Source organism: Lissotriton helveticus, chromosome 8 (genome assembly GCF_964261635.1).
Source record: "Lissotriton helveticus chromosome 8, aLisHel1.1, whole genome shotgun sequence".
Lineage (NCBI taxonomy): Eukaryota > Metazoa > Chordata > Amphibia > Caudata > Salamandridae > Lissotriton > Lissotriton helveticus.
In genome coordinates, this window is record NC_136069.1 from 1,093,954,445 (window position 1) to 1,093,971,746 (window position 17,302).

Genomic DNA, 17,302 nt, shown 5'->3' on the forward strand with positions numbered 1-17,302 from the left:
TTCTAGCAGACCTTTTCTAGTTCTCAACTGACGCAGTTTTGAAAAGAGCGGCATGACTGAACTATAATCTGGACACAATACGATACACAATAAACACGATAACTACTTCACACTCATTCCACGACATCAAGATACATGAAGAACATTCAGAATAACAGTTCGAACAGAATACTACCTGGAATACGGAAAACAGAATACATGAATTTTCTCGAGAACAGAACTGACTAGAACAGAAACTAGATGCACTGCTGAAACAGTACGAAACTTACCGGTCTCATTAAGAGACACGTCAGGACCCGTATCCACCGGAGTGGACACTTCGTTTGTGGGCTTGTGTACCACCAACCCACGGACCAGAGTCAATTAAATTGACCCTGTCTAGATACTACCCCAGTAATGGTACTCACCGGGCAGCAAGAACGGAAGGCCTCTGACTGGACTGGACTGCTACGACGACGGACGACGAACTTCGGACTTCAGTTACGGGTGGACCTCCGGATACCTCGGACCTTGGACTCTCGGCTTGGGCTCTGGTCGGGACTCGCCGCGTTCCTCCACCGTCTCGTCTGGATGCTGGACCGCCTCCTCCGTCTCCTCCGTGGGCCTGAGGGATACTTGAAGCAGAAATATCTGCCGGTGCGCAGAAGAGTTCCGTCACGACTGCAGAGGGTCAGGGGGTCGGCGTGGCTTCACCGACGCGTGGGGAAAGGGCAAGTCCCTATTCGGGCGCCATTATGTGGTAAATAAATAAATAATACCTCTCTTTTTGAATGCATAAATGAATAACAGATAGCTCAATAAATAAGAGTCAAGATTCGAGGTAGTAGGAGTTTTGCAGGTTTAATACAGCATAAAGACAGGGACAGGACAACCTGCACAGGAATAGGATGGCAAGCCCTGGCAGCGCTGCCGGGGTCAGGATCGGAATCGGCGGAAGGAAGGATAACTTTTTAATAACAGTACATGAGCATATATACATAACGCAAACACATAGCATTACATCGCAATAGGCGTAGCAGTGGGTGGAGCAATAGGCGTGACGCGTAGCAGTCGCGAAAGATAAGGGTGAAAAGAGGTGTAACAGGGCGTATACATAGACATGTGATGCAAACGTAACAGAATATGTCATGAATGGGGTGGAAACCATGGAGGGGGGTACCTAAGGAGCCGGGACCTCTAACCTGATGGTGCGCGCAAACTGGCAATGACGTGTACTAGGAGAAGCTGGGGGCTATGAACTCTGTGCTAGGAGCAGAGACTGAAGTCTGGAGAGTCAGGGCGACATGTACCTAAGCAGTATCTAGTATCTGATGTTTAGAGAACATGTTGATAGAATCCAAATGTTATCGGGGTAAAGGCGAACAGACTCTAAGACTGGAGCATGCATTATTCTACATGTAGTGCGTGATGAAGAATATTAAATGACCATTAAATGCAGTATTTCTCTTACATGGAGACGTAAAAGCTAGACTATGACGGTAACTATTGATGCGATTCAGTAGCTTAGGAATGCAGAGAAGGAGGGCTGTACTGATAACTCGAATCATAACATACTCTTGGCAGACTCAGAGGCAGAGCCAGGCTGAACCGGGAACTGCGAGGCAGGAAGTAAGTGAAGGGTCGAGGATACAGGCGGGGGCTGTATCGCTCCTCAGCGAGGCTTCAGGGGACAGGAGCTGAATCTGGTGTCCAGGCCCTTTTGAGGCCTAGAAACGGAGATTTTACAATGGAATAACGTGCACACTGAGAAACGTGGCAACGTAGCTTTACATAGGCCTGATATTCGTAGTATTCACGAGAACTGGAAACTGACATACTAGAGATGGACACAACTGTGATTGCGTCTTTAATCAAACATGGGGAATACATATGCATATTAATCATGCACAGATAACATATGATGGAGGACGCGTAGGGACACAGAACATGGCAAAATTTACTTTTCCACATATAACTGGTGTAAAACCTATGGTTTTTTCAGTGAATTTAATAGGTTTTTTTAATGCTAATTCCTAACTATAACTGGTGTGAAACCTATGGTTTTTTCAGTGAATATATATATATATATATATATACATATGCAATAACAAACACACTTGGCAAATGCAACTGTTAAATGTTAAATGCATGAATAATGATGATAAATTACACAAGCAGATTTTTTTATTTATTTTATTTACTTTACAGAGTTTTATATAGCACGAACTTGACCCGAATCGGGTATCAAACCTCTTTACATAGCACCAGTTGCATTACATGAGGACACATTCTTTTTTTGTTAGGCACGGGGAGATTAAGTGATTTGCCCAGAATCACAGGATGTTCAGCGCCATGGCCGAGACTCAAACCCAGATCCCCAGATTCAAGGTCTGATGCCCTAGCCCTTAGCCCAACTCCTCTCAGATAATAATGGACGTCCTGCAAGAAATCAGAAAGATATATACACTAAATACATCAGATGATTACAACCACTGAAGAGAAGAATACGCACACAGGCATTCACACATCAATGAAAACACCTCAGATTAATATAATCACTGGAGACTTGGATGTGCATACAAACTCACTCACACACATCACAAAGTCAATACTCAAAGAAAACACCTCACTGGTCGTTCACTCCACATCCTTTCTAACTCAAGCTGGAGGAGCCCTTTGACAGCCAGGCAGGACTCGCGACCAGGACCCAAATCCCATGTTTTTTGTGACGACACGTCTGTCCCACAAATGAGCTCCCACTGACTGCCAAGATCCAATACCTTTTACACAACCTAAGGTGAACGTTCTAGAAACCTCCCCCCTTTCTTCTGTTGCAAAAAACTGAGCTGACCATACTGGTCTCTGTCAAGGTCAAGACAGAAGCTGGCCAGCCCCCTGTGTTTTGACTCCGCGTCAGAGCTGTACATTCCACACATTTCTCTAGCAACAACAATCTCAGCTCTGAAAGGCACCAAGCACACTTCCCACACATTATCCCAGCGAAGCTTACGAAAGCCTCTGAGGGTACATTTAACAATCTCTTCTCCAAAAACAAAGCAACCTTGAATGTGAATACCCCAAACAACTTGAGCACTGTGGGACCTGCGTATGCGCGCAAAAAGCTCAAGCAAGAGTCAGAATTCAAGATGACATAAGAGCATTTCAAATCAAATAGTAAGAACTTCATAATACTTCTCAATCTACAACACAATGCACACTTGTGCACCACTGCCTATAGCATCACATAATTCATCTCTCAATGTACAACACAATGCACATTTGTGCACCACTGCTCATAACACTGCACTTCAGCATCAAAAAGTACATTCCACACCTCTCTCTCTCTCATGCTTTCAAATGCACATCCCACACGTTCTGTTCCTGGCAAGGCTGATCTACTCTGTGACAGCTCCCTCTTTAAGACTGCAAGAGATACGAAAGTAATCTTCAGGGGAAGACAGGCATATGCATGATGTATATTCAGGCTAGAGTAAAAAGAAAAGCCAAAAGTCAATTAAAATCATGGTAGTCAAAGCTCATCACGTTGTTTCAAACTGAGAGAGTGCCTCTAGCACTCAATGCCTGATAGCAATCTTCCTGGAAAGTGTGAGGATGTGAGCTCTGGAATGAAGTTAGACTTCACAGTATCTTCCAGAAATGAAAGTGCTCAGACTGTCAGCACGGGTGTTAACATAATGCTGGTCAAAGCATTGCCCAATTTATGTTTTCACTATTAAATATAGTCTCAGAGTGCACCTACACCCAGATGAAAGAGACCATTTTGCCATTGTTAAGCATAGCTTCCGACTCCTTGCTCTGCCTCTTCACATCAATGCTCTCACCTCCACAGCCAGATGAGAAAGACTACAAAGAAGGTTAATGAATGCTAACTAAATGGGGATTAACTCCCTCATGTTCTTTGCTACAATCAATCAGGCTATGCAAATTATATTTTTTTAAAACCATTGGGGCATATTTACAGGAGCTTATCACAACCAGAATGTAACCTTTTGTGACGTTATGGTGGGGATAAGCCCTTTCCCTTATTTACAAGTAGGCATTAAGGCACTTCACTTGACTTAACGTGCCTTGTGAATAAGGCTCCCTTGCACCAGCACTTAGCTTGAAAGGGGCGGGCATTGGGTGTTGAGGTGGGCATTCCATGTGATATTAGGATCAACCACATTCTATGAAGCAGTCTAGGTCTCATCCTTACTTTTATACATGAGCTGGTAGGTCCTGCAGCTTTTAATCAGAAATGGAGATTTCCTTCTTGGTGCCGCACAAGCAGCTGAGTCGGTTTACTGATTGTATTTTCCCAAAGAGCAACACCCTTTTTTAATTCGAGTAGATGCAAATCAATGCATAATGGAAATAAACAGAGCTCCTGGGACGATATGCCAGATATTAAGGTTTGCAATCTTCACCCCCAATAATTAAATTGTCTGACTCTTTCTTAAGCTCTCAGAGCTTCATGACCCAGACCAAACTACTTAGCTCCACCCGGAGATTCTCTTCCAGACTGACTTAACCCTTTTTGTGGAAAAAATGTTCAGGTCCTGCAACTGAACTAAATTCACTTTAATGATGCATTTTGAAGTGGAACATGGGGTGACATAAGTCAGGGTTTATCTTTCTGACATCTTCCACATTATATGGCTCATTTTCTAATCAATATAGCAAGATCTCTGGGCTATTTCTTTATCATGGAATTAGACCAGCACGCAGTCTCCTAATTAAATATTCAGGTCCCTCCCAGTCACATAACATGGTGCCCTGTCAAGAAGGCCGAGCATCTCAATTCACAAAGTCAAAATAAGCATTTGTTAATTTATTGTGGCATATTTTACATTTGATTGTCTGCCAGTGGGGGTGTTATTGAGCAACTAAATTGTATTTTATTAAAATAACTTTTATTGAGCATTACAACAAGACTCCAGATAGAACACATACCACAAAACACAGGTAGTATCAAACATTTAATGAATATGAACACTTAATTTCTTTTAACAATTGTCCCTTTGTAATCCCTGCATGCAAAAATGTCATATTCTTTAAAAAGTGGGGTGCGTCCAAACATGATAAAGTTTTATATTTAAGAAACAAAGAGCTCAGAATCCAGTAAATTAACTTAATGAACAACAATCAACAAACAATCACAAAATATTTGATAAATAGTACATTTAAAATTGAGATTAAGAATTGTAAAGCCTGCTAAGGTTCTGTGGTTGGATGCGCACCTCTGTTCTTAAAATCTCATTATGCAGTCTCTGATTAGCAACCCAGTGATATTTACATAACTCACAACTATCTATCCAATCTGCCATCATCTGGGAGGTTTCCCCCAGGGTGTGGAGAGTCATTACTGCTTTTTTCTGGCCATACAACCTAGCAGTGATATATAGGGAAAACAAATGATTGCACTGTCAAGTGGATAGTGTTATGTCTTTCTTCCTACAGACCTTAATCTTTTGGCCATCATAGGAAGTATTCTATCTACAAACTCAACTGGGGCTCTGTTGACGGAATACTTAAGGTACCTCCTTCTCTGAATGTAGAGAACGAACCCAGGGTTTGGTGATGAGGGTACTTTGTTGCATTTGCAAAGGAATACCCTGTCAGCAAAACTGTAAATCTGGCTTTTAGTTCAAGTTACAGATAATGAAGCTCCATAGGGTTGTCTATCACTTATTTTTATGTATGTGCTTAAGTAGAAGCATGTAACTTGTTCCAGTAGAAGGCCCAGTAGTCAAGACACCTGTAAAAACACCAAATAAAACTTCCCTAAAATTTCACCCTATATGTATTTCTTTCTCAAACCCTCAAAGTCATGAACCTAGAGTACCCCCTGTAGATTACAAGAAATTGCTTAACCCACTACTACTAAAAGGCATCTATTTCTCCATAGAGCTATTTGTGAATTTCAGTAAAAGGTTAATCAACTATGTTTATATTACTAATTATAATTCACAAGTTATTTGTGTTTTTGTTCTTCAGTATGTTGCTTCCCGTACCAAAAATATGCCCACCTCTCATGACCCTGTTATTCCTATAGATTACTTCAAGATCTAATTGAGTAATTATAAGGTGTGAGAAATTAAGTTACTGGTTGAAGGGGTGCAACCATACTCAAGCAGCAACCACAATCCTAGTCAGGGGGAGGCACAAGCAAACCCCAAATTAACCAGAGCTGAACCCTCTGGTAGCGTGCCACAGAGCAGTCAGGCTTACATTTTGAGGCAATGTGTGCAGTATTACACCAATTTAGAAAAATATTGCAGCATTGAATAGATAAATCGAGAGCAAAACAACAATAATCCACTCGGTAGAATCAGAGATATGTAATTTTAAAGATTTTTCAGGAAAATAGGGCCAAAAAGCACAAAGCGCCACTCGTGCCTATTTGGTCTTGCAAGACCGGGAGAAAGTCACAAGTTCAAGCCGACAGCAATGGAGAGCGGGTTGGATATTGGGATCAGGTTAGTCCTGCTGAAAAGTTACCTTCGCAGTACAGTGCAAAGAGTCATGTTCAGGGTGGATGGGGCTGCAAAGAGCAGAAGCATCAAGGACGGTTGTTGCTGTAGTGCAAAGATCCTGTTCTTGTTTTGAACAGTCGGGTTGGAAGTTTGCAACAGTTCTTGCCACAAAGATTTGATGCTGTTGTGCAAAGGTCAGGGTTGACAGAACTTTGCATTGCGGGCGGACAGCGTGAGCAGCAGGTTTTAGCACCAATGGGCCCATTCACATTTATGAAGAGTGAAAAACTTCAATTCCATGCCCATTAGGCCACACCAAGGGCTTCAGGACCTGAGGAGCACTAATTGTGTCCAATATTTGTACCTGGTGGCTCCTTTAAAATGGGAGAAGGTTCTAGAGGTGTCACTTTGAAGTGCATTGGTTTCATGCCTCACCTGCACTGGCTCGACACTAACTATGGGGGGGTATCGGGGGCGCTAGAGGGTGCCAGGCAAGATGGCAGCACTTTAGTGTTGCTCTTCCCGGCTGATCTCCTATCCACCCAAGATCTGCGCAAAATTCAGGCATCAACACTCCAAAAGCAGCTGTTTCATATGTGGCGATCTTCCTGCTGTTGCTAACCCTTTATTTGATGGGCGAAACATCCTGCTGCGGCTGATTTTGACTGCGGAGAGTGGCGCGAGCCGACTGGGTACAATGGCAGCCGCTGGCACACAGATTTAAGGTGCGAATCGAGCTGGGGCTGCGGTGTCTGTACTGCACTTCACCCTGCAGGCTGTATAGCTGCTGACAGGGGAACTATCTACTTACGAGGCCGAAAGAAACTAAAGTTGGAGCTCCGGTGGCGGTCATCCCAGGCCGCCTGCTGCAGACTGCTGTGCCGCTGAATGCCTTCTGTACCCGGCGTGCTCTACAGTGGGCCCGTGACTCATCCGCATGAGGGCCGAGGACGCAGGTGACCGAGGGAGACTGTGCCTGATGAACCCTTCACACCGGACAAAGGAACTGGCCCGGAAAGGAAACTGCAGAGGACTCCAGGAGCTCCTGGGGTGCCTGCCGACTCATGCAGACACCGACGGCGGGCTGCAGTGAGTGGGGTGCGACCTGCTTAGGTCTGCGGCTGCGGATGTGGTGCTGGCCTGAACTTTGGGCTGCACCTCGCGCGATGCGGCCCGCGCCCACTGCGCACAGTCTTGGGCCTGATGGTGCTGGGCCATGAGGCGCTGGGAACCGGCAGACGGAGCGCAGCCGGGGGGCGGCCGCTGGGCCTACTGGATACATTGTGGGTTGTGGCCCAGACGGGAGACCCGGGCATTATACACTGACTCAGGCTGCTCTTTGCTTTGCGTTCCCGGAGGAGTGGGGTCTCGTTGTTGTGTGAGCTGCTCTGGGCCCTTGCTGCTTGTAGCGATCTGCCCAGTTGATGACAGTGCTCACGTGGACCCGAGTGGGCTGTGGCCTTCTGTTCCAGGATGGACAGTGGTGTCCCTGGTATATAAGCTGTGTAATCACCGTCATTTGGGGGCTACCGGGCTGTGGCCCCCACGCATCTATATAATGCTACACATCTGCGACCCACGGTGATGTGTACACAACTGTGCCTGTTGCTGCTACTGTGGGGGCCTGGTTGGATGCCTGTGGCTTGGTGGCCGCGGGTGACTGCTCCTTGAGTTTACTTGTAATGCTGCCCTGCTTCTTCCTGCCCTTTATGCTGCAGCTGGCCAGATTGTGGGAGTGACTGGGCCTCTAGATACTGCTGGAGGGCCTGGAGGCATCCTTGTCATCAGAGACCTGCGGCTGCCGATTATTGAGCAAGTGGATATCTGCCTGCTGCCTGGCAGCCTGAATCTTTGGGTCTCTGGAGAATCATTGTTTGTGGTTGGACTGTATCTGAGCTTGCTGTGGCTCTACAGCCCTCTAAGCATCCTAGAAATATCACCTTTTGTATATGGTATGTCGTTCTGATGATAGTTGACACATAGGGTATTCATTGCACAACACTATCAATTGATTTGCTTGAGCGGCTTTGGAATACTTCTGGGCAGTTCTTGGTATCTTGCACTCCTTGATATTAACTATGGGGAAGCCGGACAAGACGCAGCCCCGTCTTACGTTTGAGTCGCGGAAATCGGGCAGGACTCAACAGAAAGCGGCAACTGATTCTGAGGCTGATGGTCAGGGAGAGAGCCTGCCTAATCTGGCGTCCACACTGTTGGCACTGCATAAGAGTCTTCAGGCTATAGAGGGAAGCATATCTACTATAAATCATAGGCTGGACCATATGTCCTCACAACTGGAAAAATGGGAGAGGTCAAGCAGAGGGTCTCAAATGCTCAGGATGGCCTCAGTGAGGTAACGAGCAAGGCCCTTAACATGGAGAAGGTGTTATCCCTCATACAGGCAAAGAATGAGGATTTGGAGGCCTGTTCTAGGAGGAACAATATTCGCATCACGGGGCTGCCTGAGTCGAGGAACACTGGGAGAATGGAGCACTTAATTGAGGCCATGCTCACAGACCTATTTGGCGCTGAACAACTCTCCTCCATGTTTGTCGTGGAGCACGCTCATCGTTCTTTGGTGATGTGTCCTGTCCCCGGGGCCCCACCTCGTCCCATAATTGCTTGATTATTGAACTACCAGGACGGGGATACTATCTTACGGTTGGCCAGTAAAAGAGGTCCTATTAATCATCAGGGAAACAACTTGTCCTTTTCTCCCGACTTTACTGTGGCTGTCCAGGCTGCAAGACATGAATATGGTGCAGTCACAAAATGTCTGCAGTCTAAAAATATTCCCTATGCCACGCCGTATCCCGCTCAACTTCATGTGGGGTCAGAGGGAAATTTCAAGATTTTCTCCACTCCCAAGGCAGCGATGGAACACTCTAAGCAACTGAAGAGACACCGACACGAGGCCGAAGTAGAGCATGGGGAGGACGATTGAGACCAATTGATGTGGGCTGTTATTGTGTTAAATTTAAGACCTCTCCGTATGGTTGCCTTACTGCTCTCTGGATGTATATGTGCACTGCCACTATTTTCGCTGGACCCGGAAAGTCCTAATGTGCTATAAGTATGAAATATGTATGCTGCGTGATTCCTTTTGGTTTAGAATTTGACAGTGCATTGTAACGCAGGTGCTAGACCTGATCAGCCACATCCTATGTAGTGGGAGGTCAGTAGCGCTCTGACGCCCTCCGTATGGGAGTTCCCCACATCATAGTATTGTGTAGTTGGTTTACAGGGGTTTGTGTAGACATTCTCGGGATGGCTTTGGCAAGTTGGGATAACTGAAGTGGGTGGGGGGTGTGCTGAGGGGTGGGAGTTGGGAATCAGAGGCATGTGTTGGATGATCTATACAACAAGTTATGCTTGGTCTACTGTATGTCTCTCTTCTCTTCATTTTGTATATAACAATCCTAGCCAATAATAACAATAAAACAGAGAAACGGTTGCAAAAAAGGTGGACATACAAATATACACTGTTAAAAATCTGTTTGGTATTTTAATACATATTCATATTACAATTATATTTCATAAAAACAAAGTACATACTAATTATTACACAATAAAAATAGAACCGTCATGATATAAGTAAAAAAATAAACAAAAGTACAATTTGAAAACATTGAATTAATCTTCAAAAAGTGGCAATTAATAAGTCGACGTGCGTTTCGGCGTTAAAAAAACGCCTTCTTCAGGAGCCACAAACAATTCTGAAATACATAATAAAAAATAGAAAAACAAATAAAACTTCATTCTCACAGTTAATTGCAACCAAATTACAATTCATAAATATCAATTTACATGTCTATTAACTAAAGACCACCTTAGTAAGCAACTTTTCCTTACATTTTTCTAATACATGTATTTTATACATATGATCCAACACAAAATAAAATACCATATTGGAGCAGTCACATTCCAAAATAATAAGGGAGAAAGATAATAGTGCAATTACAAGTAGTCATAGACTTACCTAAAGGGAAGGAGAATACAACGTTCTATTGTACAATCTAACAATATAGAAAGGGAACTTAATAACAACTTTCGAGGTTAAGAAAAAGTTGATATCAGAGTTCCATAGAAAAATGTCTAATTGTAAATGATAACGAAAATGAGGAAAAAATACAGAAAAAAGATGTTTAAAATTGCCCTGTACTTTCTACGACATATTTATAACTTAAGGCCAACTAAAAATCTAAAAATAGTTGTAAATCAGGCAGCCTAATCTGCTCACCTTGTATGGGACCCAGATATTCAAACAAATGATTGTAGGATATTGCTTTGGGTATATCTCAGTAGACCGTGTTTCTAAAGGTGTCACATACAAAATCTAAAGATATAAGATGGAACACATATCTTAGTTTAAATGTTCTATAATAATAAAAACAATCACGCTGTTCCATAATATTGGATAACCAGCGGGGCGATAATCACTTACCTAAATAAACTTTAGGACTAATTCACATGAAAAATGGAATCGGTTGTTCAAGAGTGCTTAATATAAATTGTAGCGCCGCACAATTTGAAAGTGATGCGGTCACAATTAATATCGTGTTGCTGTAGAGTACAGGATTCTGTGTCAATAGATCTAAAAAGATAATAAATGGATTTACTCAAAGCTAATATATAAATAAGTATATTAAATAACCAAAGAGAAAGTTTATCGTTTAAACCTCTAATAAAAACACCACCTATAAGTCGGCTAAATGCCTATGAGACCTATTCTACAAATAAACGGCGCTTACCAAATTCACACCGTATGCATTGCGGGACTTGTGTAGAAGAGGTCTTTGTCGCGTTTATTTAATAAATCGGGCTAATGGCCGCTCTTTGTCGTGTTTATTTAGTAAATCTAAAAAAGACATAAAACATACAAATACACGAGTCATGAATGGCAGGATCGACGAGTAAGTATACAATTAACCATACACCATTCAACCAACTACATATACCCGGGTGTTCTGGATGCTAGAAACACTCACCGGGCTAATGGCCGCTTATCTCAAAGTGACGTCTAAACAGAAGGTAACTGTTGACGGCAGACTGCTTGCACGACGACCATCTAAACGAAATAAAAATTGCAAAGATATTTTTAAAGAAGTAAAAATGATCCGTAAACTACTCAAATAACACCGAAAACATAGTTAGAATTCGGGTTGTAGCTAAACCGCGTCAGTGTAAACGAGAGAGACTCACCTGGTTTACGGCGGAATACAGCGAACGAGGACGCCCAAACAAAAGATAGTTGCTGGCGCCTAACGGCTGAAATGCGAATGTATCAAACAGGTAGACATCCGGCAGGTAGTTTAAATAGCCGGGGTGAGGATCACGTGGATAACCGCCTGAGGATCTTTTAAAGGTACATCAACACTTGAACAAGATTGTTATTCAATATATCTCGATTCACCTATAGAACACAATGGTTAGCTAATCCTACTAATGTGGACATTTAAAATATAAAAAAACCCGGGGGGAGGAGCTACGCGCGGATCCAAGATGGACGCGTGAGCAGAGGGCTCCCGAGACCCCTTCCGCCACCCACATCTATCCTGGCATTAATCCTGAATTGGTTGACGGGTATTTCATGCTGATGCCCTGCTGATATTGAAAGCTTTTCTCGGAATTTGATTTGGCCGCCGGGAACTGGACTTGCTGCACCCTGTAATTTGAGGCCTACGGTGACAAGAGTCCGGGGGTTTTAGTTCCCGAGGTGCCCAGGTGGTAATCGAACAACAACGGCTGGAGGGACGCCTCCCTTGCCCCTGTGGCACTTTCGGTTTCGATTTCGGTCATCATTGGTGTCGACTCATCGCTGTTTGGTACTGCTGCCCTGGCTTGGTGGCCTTCTCTCCTCTGGCTGTCGTTCTTAGACTTCTCGATTTCCTGCGCTTGCCTCAGAGTGGTTCATTCTTCCCAGATCCCGGAAGACCCTTCGGAGCTCGTCGATCACCATGGCAGGCAAGCCGGACGCTGAGAGGCGCAACACCAGAGGCCCGAATCGAGGGGGAGCCGCTCAGACCCAGACTATTGAACGCTTTACTCGCCCGAAGGGTTCCCCGGTTGGTCCGAGCAAGGCCCTCGTAGACGCTGGCGACGGTCCTCCTGCGAATGAGGAGCCGACTTTGACGGATGTCATGGGCGCTATTGCCAATATCCAGACTTCGATGGGTCAGCAATACGAAACGCTAGCCACTAAATTGGATACGTTGCGATTGAGGTCAACCTTATCAGGACAGACCTGGGGAAAACCAATGAACGGGTCAAATCTCTGGACGTAAAGACAGCAAGCTTGATTACAGATGTGTCGGATCTTCAGACCGAGGTCCGCGATCTTCGCGTGGCCAGAGACTCGTTTGCCCGTCGGCTGGATGATTTTGAGAGCCGAGCCAGACGCAATAATGTTCGCATTATAGGTGTTCCGGAGAATTCTACGGATGTGCCAACGGACCTTTTGGTAGAGGACCTTATTCAAAACTATTTGACACCGAAGGGCCTTAGTAAACTTTTTGCGGTGGAGCGTGCTCATAGGTTTCCAGGTGGGAAGCCCAAGCTCGGGCCGCTCCGAGGCCTATCATAGCCAGGATTTTTAACTTCTGTGACAGAGACGCTATCCTGCAGGCCTCCCGTACTAATGGTCCTACCAAGTTTGAAAATGTGTCGGTCAGTTTCTATCCGGATTTCACTCAGGAGGTGCAGAAGCAGCGTATGGCCTTTACGGGGGTGAATGCGACGCCTTAGAGATATGGAACTGAAGTATGCCATGCTTTTTCCGGCTCGCCTGAGGATTGTGTATAATGAACGTACATTTTTCTTTGATCGTCCTGAAGTAGCTAGTGACTGGCTAGACTCCTTGCCGATGCAACACACCAATTCGGAGAGTTCGAGAGGTGCCGAAGGGGGCCTGGAAGAACAGGATCAGTGAGTCCGTACCGATGAGCCAATATTGGACGCTTTGCAGCGGCTCTGTGATAGTTCTGTTTTATACGTTGTTGATACCCAGGGGTGGGGGGATTCGGGACTCTTCCTCCTCAGGGGACATTTTTCTCTCTCTTCTTGTAGGTTAGTTTAATGGGGCGACAGGCACACTGCAAATTGGGGTGGCTTTTTGGTCTACCGCAGGGGTGCAGGGTGGGGGGTTGTGTGTTGAGGGCTCTTTGGGGGGAGGTAGGGGAGTCTTTTCTTGTTTGTTTGTTTCGAGGCTCTGATTTGGTTGCTATTGTATCCTTTGTGCCTGCTTTGTGGCGGGGGGACTGTTGGTTTCTGTTTTGGATGGCGGGTAGGGGGCTGCGGGTGCTGAGCTGGAATGTTAATGGTCTCGGAGATAGAATAAAACGGGGGATAGTTTCACAGTATTTAAAGCGACACTCCCCTGATGTTGTTCTACTACAGGAAACGCATCTGGTAGGCAATACGTGCCGTGCACTGAATAGAAGAGGCTACCGTTTGGTGGCCCACTCTGGATTTACCACTGGGTCGAGGGCGGTGGGTATCTTGGTTAGGAATTCCCTCCCCCTCGAGGTAGATGACGAGGTGTTGGATGATAGGGGCCGTTATGCTGCTGTCGTGGGTCGCTGGGAGGGGAAGACGATCTCCATTTTGTCTGTGTATGTTCCCCCCGGTCTACAATCCACCACATTCTCGGATTTGGGGGTGTGGTCCTGGGACTCCCCGATGGTTTGCTGGTGGTGGGCGGGGATTTTAATTCGGTTGTCAGTGGAGAGGAGGATCGCAGCCCACGTAGAACCCTCCCCAAGTCGCAGCTATGGTTGGGAAATTTCATGGATACCTGGGATTAGCGGACTGTTGGAGGCGACTACACCCTGGGCAGCTCCGGTATACCTTTCATTCGGGGGCCCACGGTAGTCTCTCGCGACTTGACTATATCCTTGTACCAGCAGCGCAGATGATATCCGTGAGAGAAATTAGACATCCTGCAAGAGGGATCTCGGATCACTCCCCACTGTGGCTTAATATTGATGTGCGGCTGGAGTCCGGGGGTCGTGTCGCCCCTATTAATCCGTGGCATCTCCGTAACCCCAACATTAGTAAGGAAGTGGTCAAGTGTATGGAACATTACTTTTGTCCACAATTGGAGAGGAATACTTCATATAATTTAAAAATCAGGCTACTAAGAACAAATAAGTTCAGTAATATATAAAGAATATAAAAATACAGCAAAAGGGAGGTAAACATCTCACAGCGAGTAAAATATCGCATTCTCCCAAGGGATTTCGTTGTTCAGTCCTTGTTTAAAGGTGTTAAAAACAAAAATCCAGTAAACATCCCTTTTCTTGCGAATGGCGCAACCACCCTTACTGTCTGGTGTCCTAATCTTTTCTAAGATGCGCCATTGGAAATCATCCGGTTTATGGTTCTTTTCCAAAAAATGTTTTACCAGAGGTGCTCTGAGCTTGCCCGTTCTCACGGCCGATCTATGTACTGTAAGGCGGACCTGAATGGATCTACAGGTCTCGCCAACATAGCCAAGACCACAAGGGCATAAGATGAAATACACTACGTTGGCTGTCTTACAATTCCAAATATCACATGCTTTGGTGGAAAAGCCATTATGTGAAAAATGCTTACCTTCTAAAATGTTCACATATGATTTACATGATGAGCATTTAACTGTTCCACGCACTGGAAGATTGCTCAATAGGGATCTCTGACTGGATCCAATCAGAGCATTTTTCTTTTCGAATCTTGAATGCACAATAAGGTCCTTGATGTTCTTGTTTCTTTTATGTGCGAACAGTGGTTTTGCAAGATTGTTTTTAGAAGTAGGGTTGCAGTTTAGAATATGCCAATTGGCATTGATGATCTGTTTGATTCGATCATTAGGGTCGAATGTCTGGTTATGCAAACAAGTTGTTCATTGACATTAGATTCTTTTGGTTTCAGTAGAGCATCGCGATCATAAAAGCGCGCTCTTTTGTAAGAGTCTCTGACTAATCTATGAGGGTAACCTCTATCCATAAATGTTTTCCTCATAATAGCCGCTTGCTTATCATAGTCACTGAGGCTGGTACAGTTCCTACGAACCCTTAAAAACTGCGGAAAGGGGATACTTTGTCGCTGACTCCTTGGATGAAAGCTGCTAAAATGAAGCAGCGTATTACGTGCTGTAGGTTTCACGTAAAGATCCACCTGCAATTTACTGTTCTGATTTTTTATCAATAGATTAAGAAATTCAACATGATCTGTGCTATATTGTGCAGTAAATTTTAAATTTACATCAGTCAGGTTGATCCATTCAAGAAACTCAAATAACTGATTAACATGTGCTACAATGTATGGGTAGTAAAGTAAGATTCCTAACTTGGAATGTTTGTGGCCTTAATAGTCCCAAGAACATTTGTACTGTGACATCTTGCCTAGATAGGTTGAATGTTCAAGTTGCCCTGCTACAGGAGACCCACCTCACTAATACCTCTGAGAAGAATGTGGGTGCAAGGTGGGCCGGGGTGAGGGAGGCCTCCTCATACTCCTCTTATTCACTTGGGGTGTTTATACTTGTATGGAAAGGTGTACCATTTAGTGTACATGGTACGGACGTAGATGAGCAGGGTCGACTGGCTATAGTGCACGGGATGATTGGCGGTATTAATGTCCTACTGGTAAATGTGTATGGCCCTAATGTGGACGATCGCCCATTTTTTGATGATGTTTGGCGTCGTTTCTCCGCTTTCTCAACTGCTGACATTCTGTGGGGTGGGGATTTTAATACCTGTTTGGATGTGGCGGTGGATAGAGAGGGTCCTGGGGTGACAAGACACAGGTTATCTACTGATGCCCTTCTGGGTATAATAGATGCTGGCAATCTGCATGACATTTGGCGTATGGACTATTGGCTTATGTTGGAGGCTATATGTCCTTATGTGATTGATGTTCAGCATTTGGCCAAAACTCTGTCTGACCATTCACTTGTACTTCTTGAGCTACAAGTGCCCGATTATGCTTGACCCCTTTTTCAGGGGGGTTGCAACCTTCGTCCCTGACTGATCCGGTATTTAAACAAACTGTGGGGGAAGCCATACATATTTATTTTAAGGATAATGCAGGAACAGTCGACGACGTGGGAGTACTGTGGGAGGCCTTGAAAGTTACAATTAGAGGGGTATGTATTGGTGCATAGACTGGGGTGTTGAAGGACTTGCGGCACAGAATCGGTAAGCTTGCAGCCGAAATTGTTGAGTTGGAGCGTCAATATGTCCGTAACCCAGCTCCCGGACATCTCTCAAAGGTCTGCGAGCTCGTTACAGAGCATAACGAAACAGTAGACCAGGAAATGTTACATGGATCCCGTCGCAGCATTGCTCGTTATTATGGAAAGGGTGGACGTCCTAGCCGATCGTTAGCTCAGAAATTAGCGACGCTGCGCAGCCAGGCTCACATCACCGAACTGCTGGACAGGGAGGGAGTGACACATTATGATACCTTGGGGATAAATAGGGTGGTGCTGGACTTTTATTCTCATCTGTATAGTAAGTGCAACTCGCCCCCTGCTGCAGATATTAATAAGTACTTAGAGGATGTGCTCTGGGTTGGTTGTCCTCGGCACAACGCAAATATATCACACTGCCCTTTGATGTAGAAGATGTGAAGCTAGATATTATGTCCCTCCCACCTGTAAAGTGGCGGGATTGGATGGACTCCCCAGTGAGTTTGATAAGACATATGTTGAGGATCTTGCGCCATGGATGTTGGAGGTCTTCGCGGAGGCGAATGACTGACGCTTTGCCTAAATCTCTTACGGAGGCCCTCCTGGTGCTTCTTCTGAAGCCCGACAAGGCGGCTAACAACTGTGTCTCCTACCGACCACTCTCTATTATAAATATAGA

At 44.9% G+C, this 17,302-nt stretch overlaps 1 protein-coding gene across 2 annotated transcripts in view; it reads left to right on the forward strand.

Annotated features, from left to right (window-relative positions):
* Window positions 1-17,302, forward strand: part of STS (steroid sulfatase) — a 1,924,780-nt gene that overhangs the window by 495,725 nt on the left and 1,411,753 nt on the right. The gene's annotated exons all lie outside the window — the stretch shown is intronic.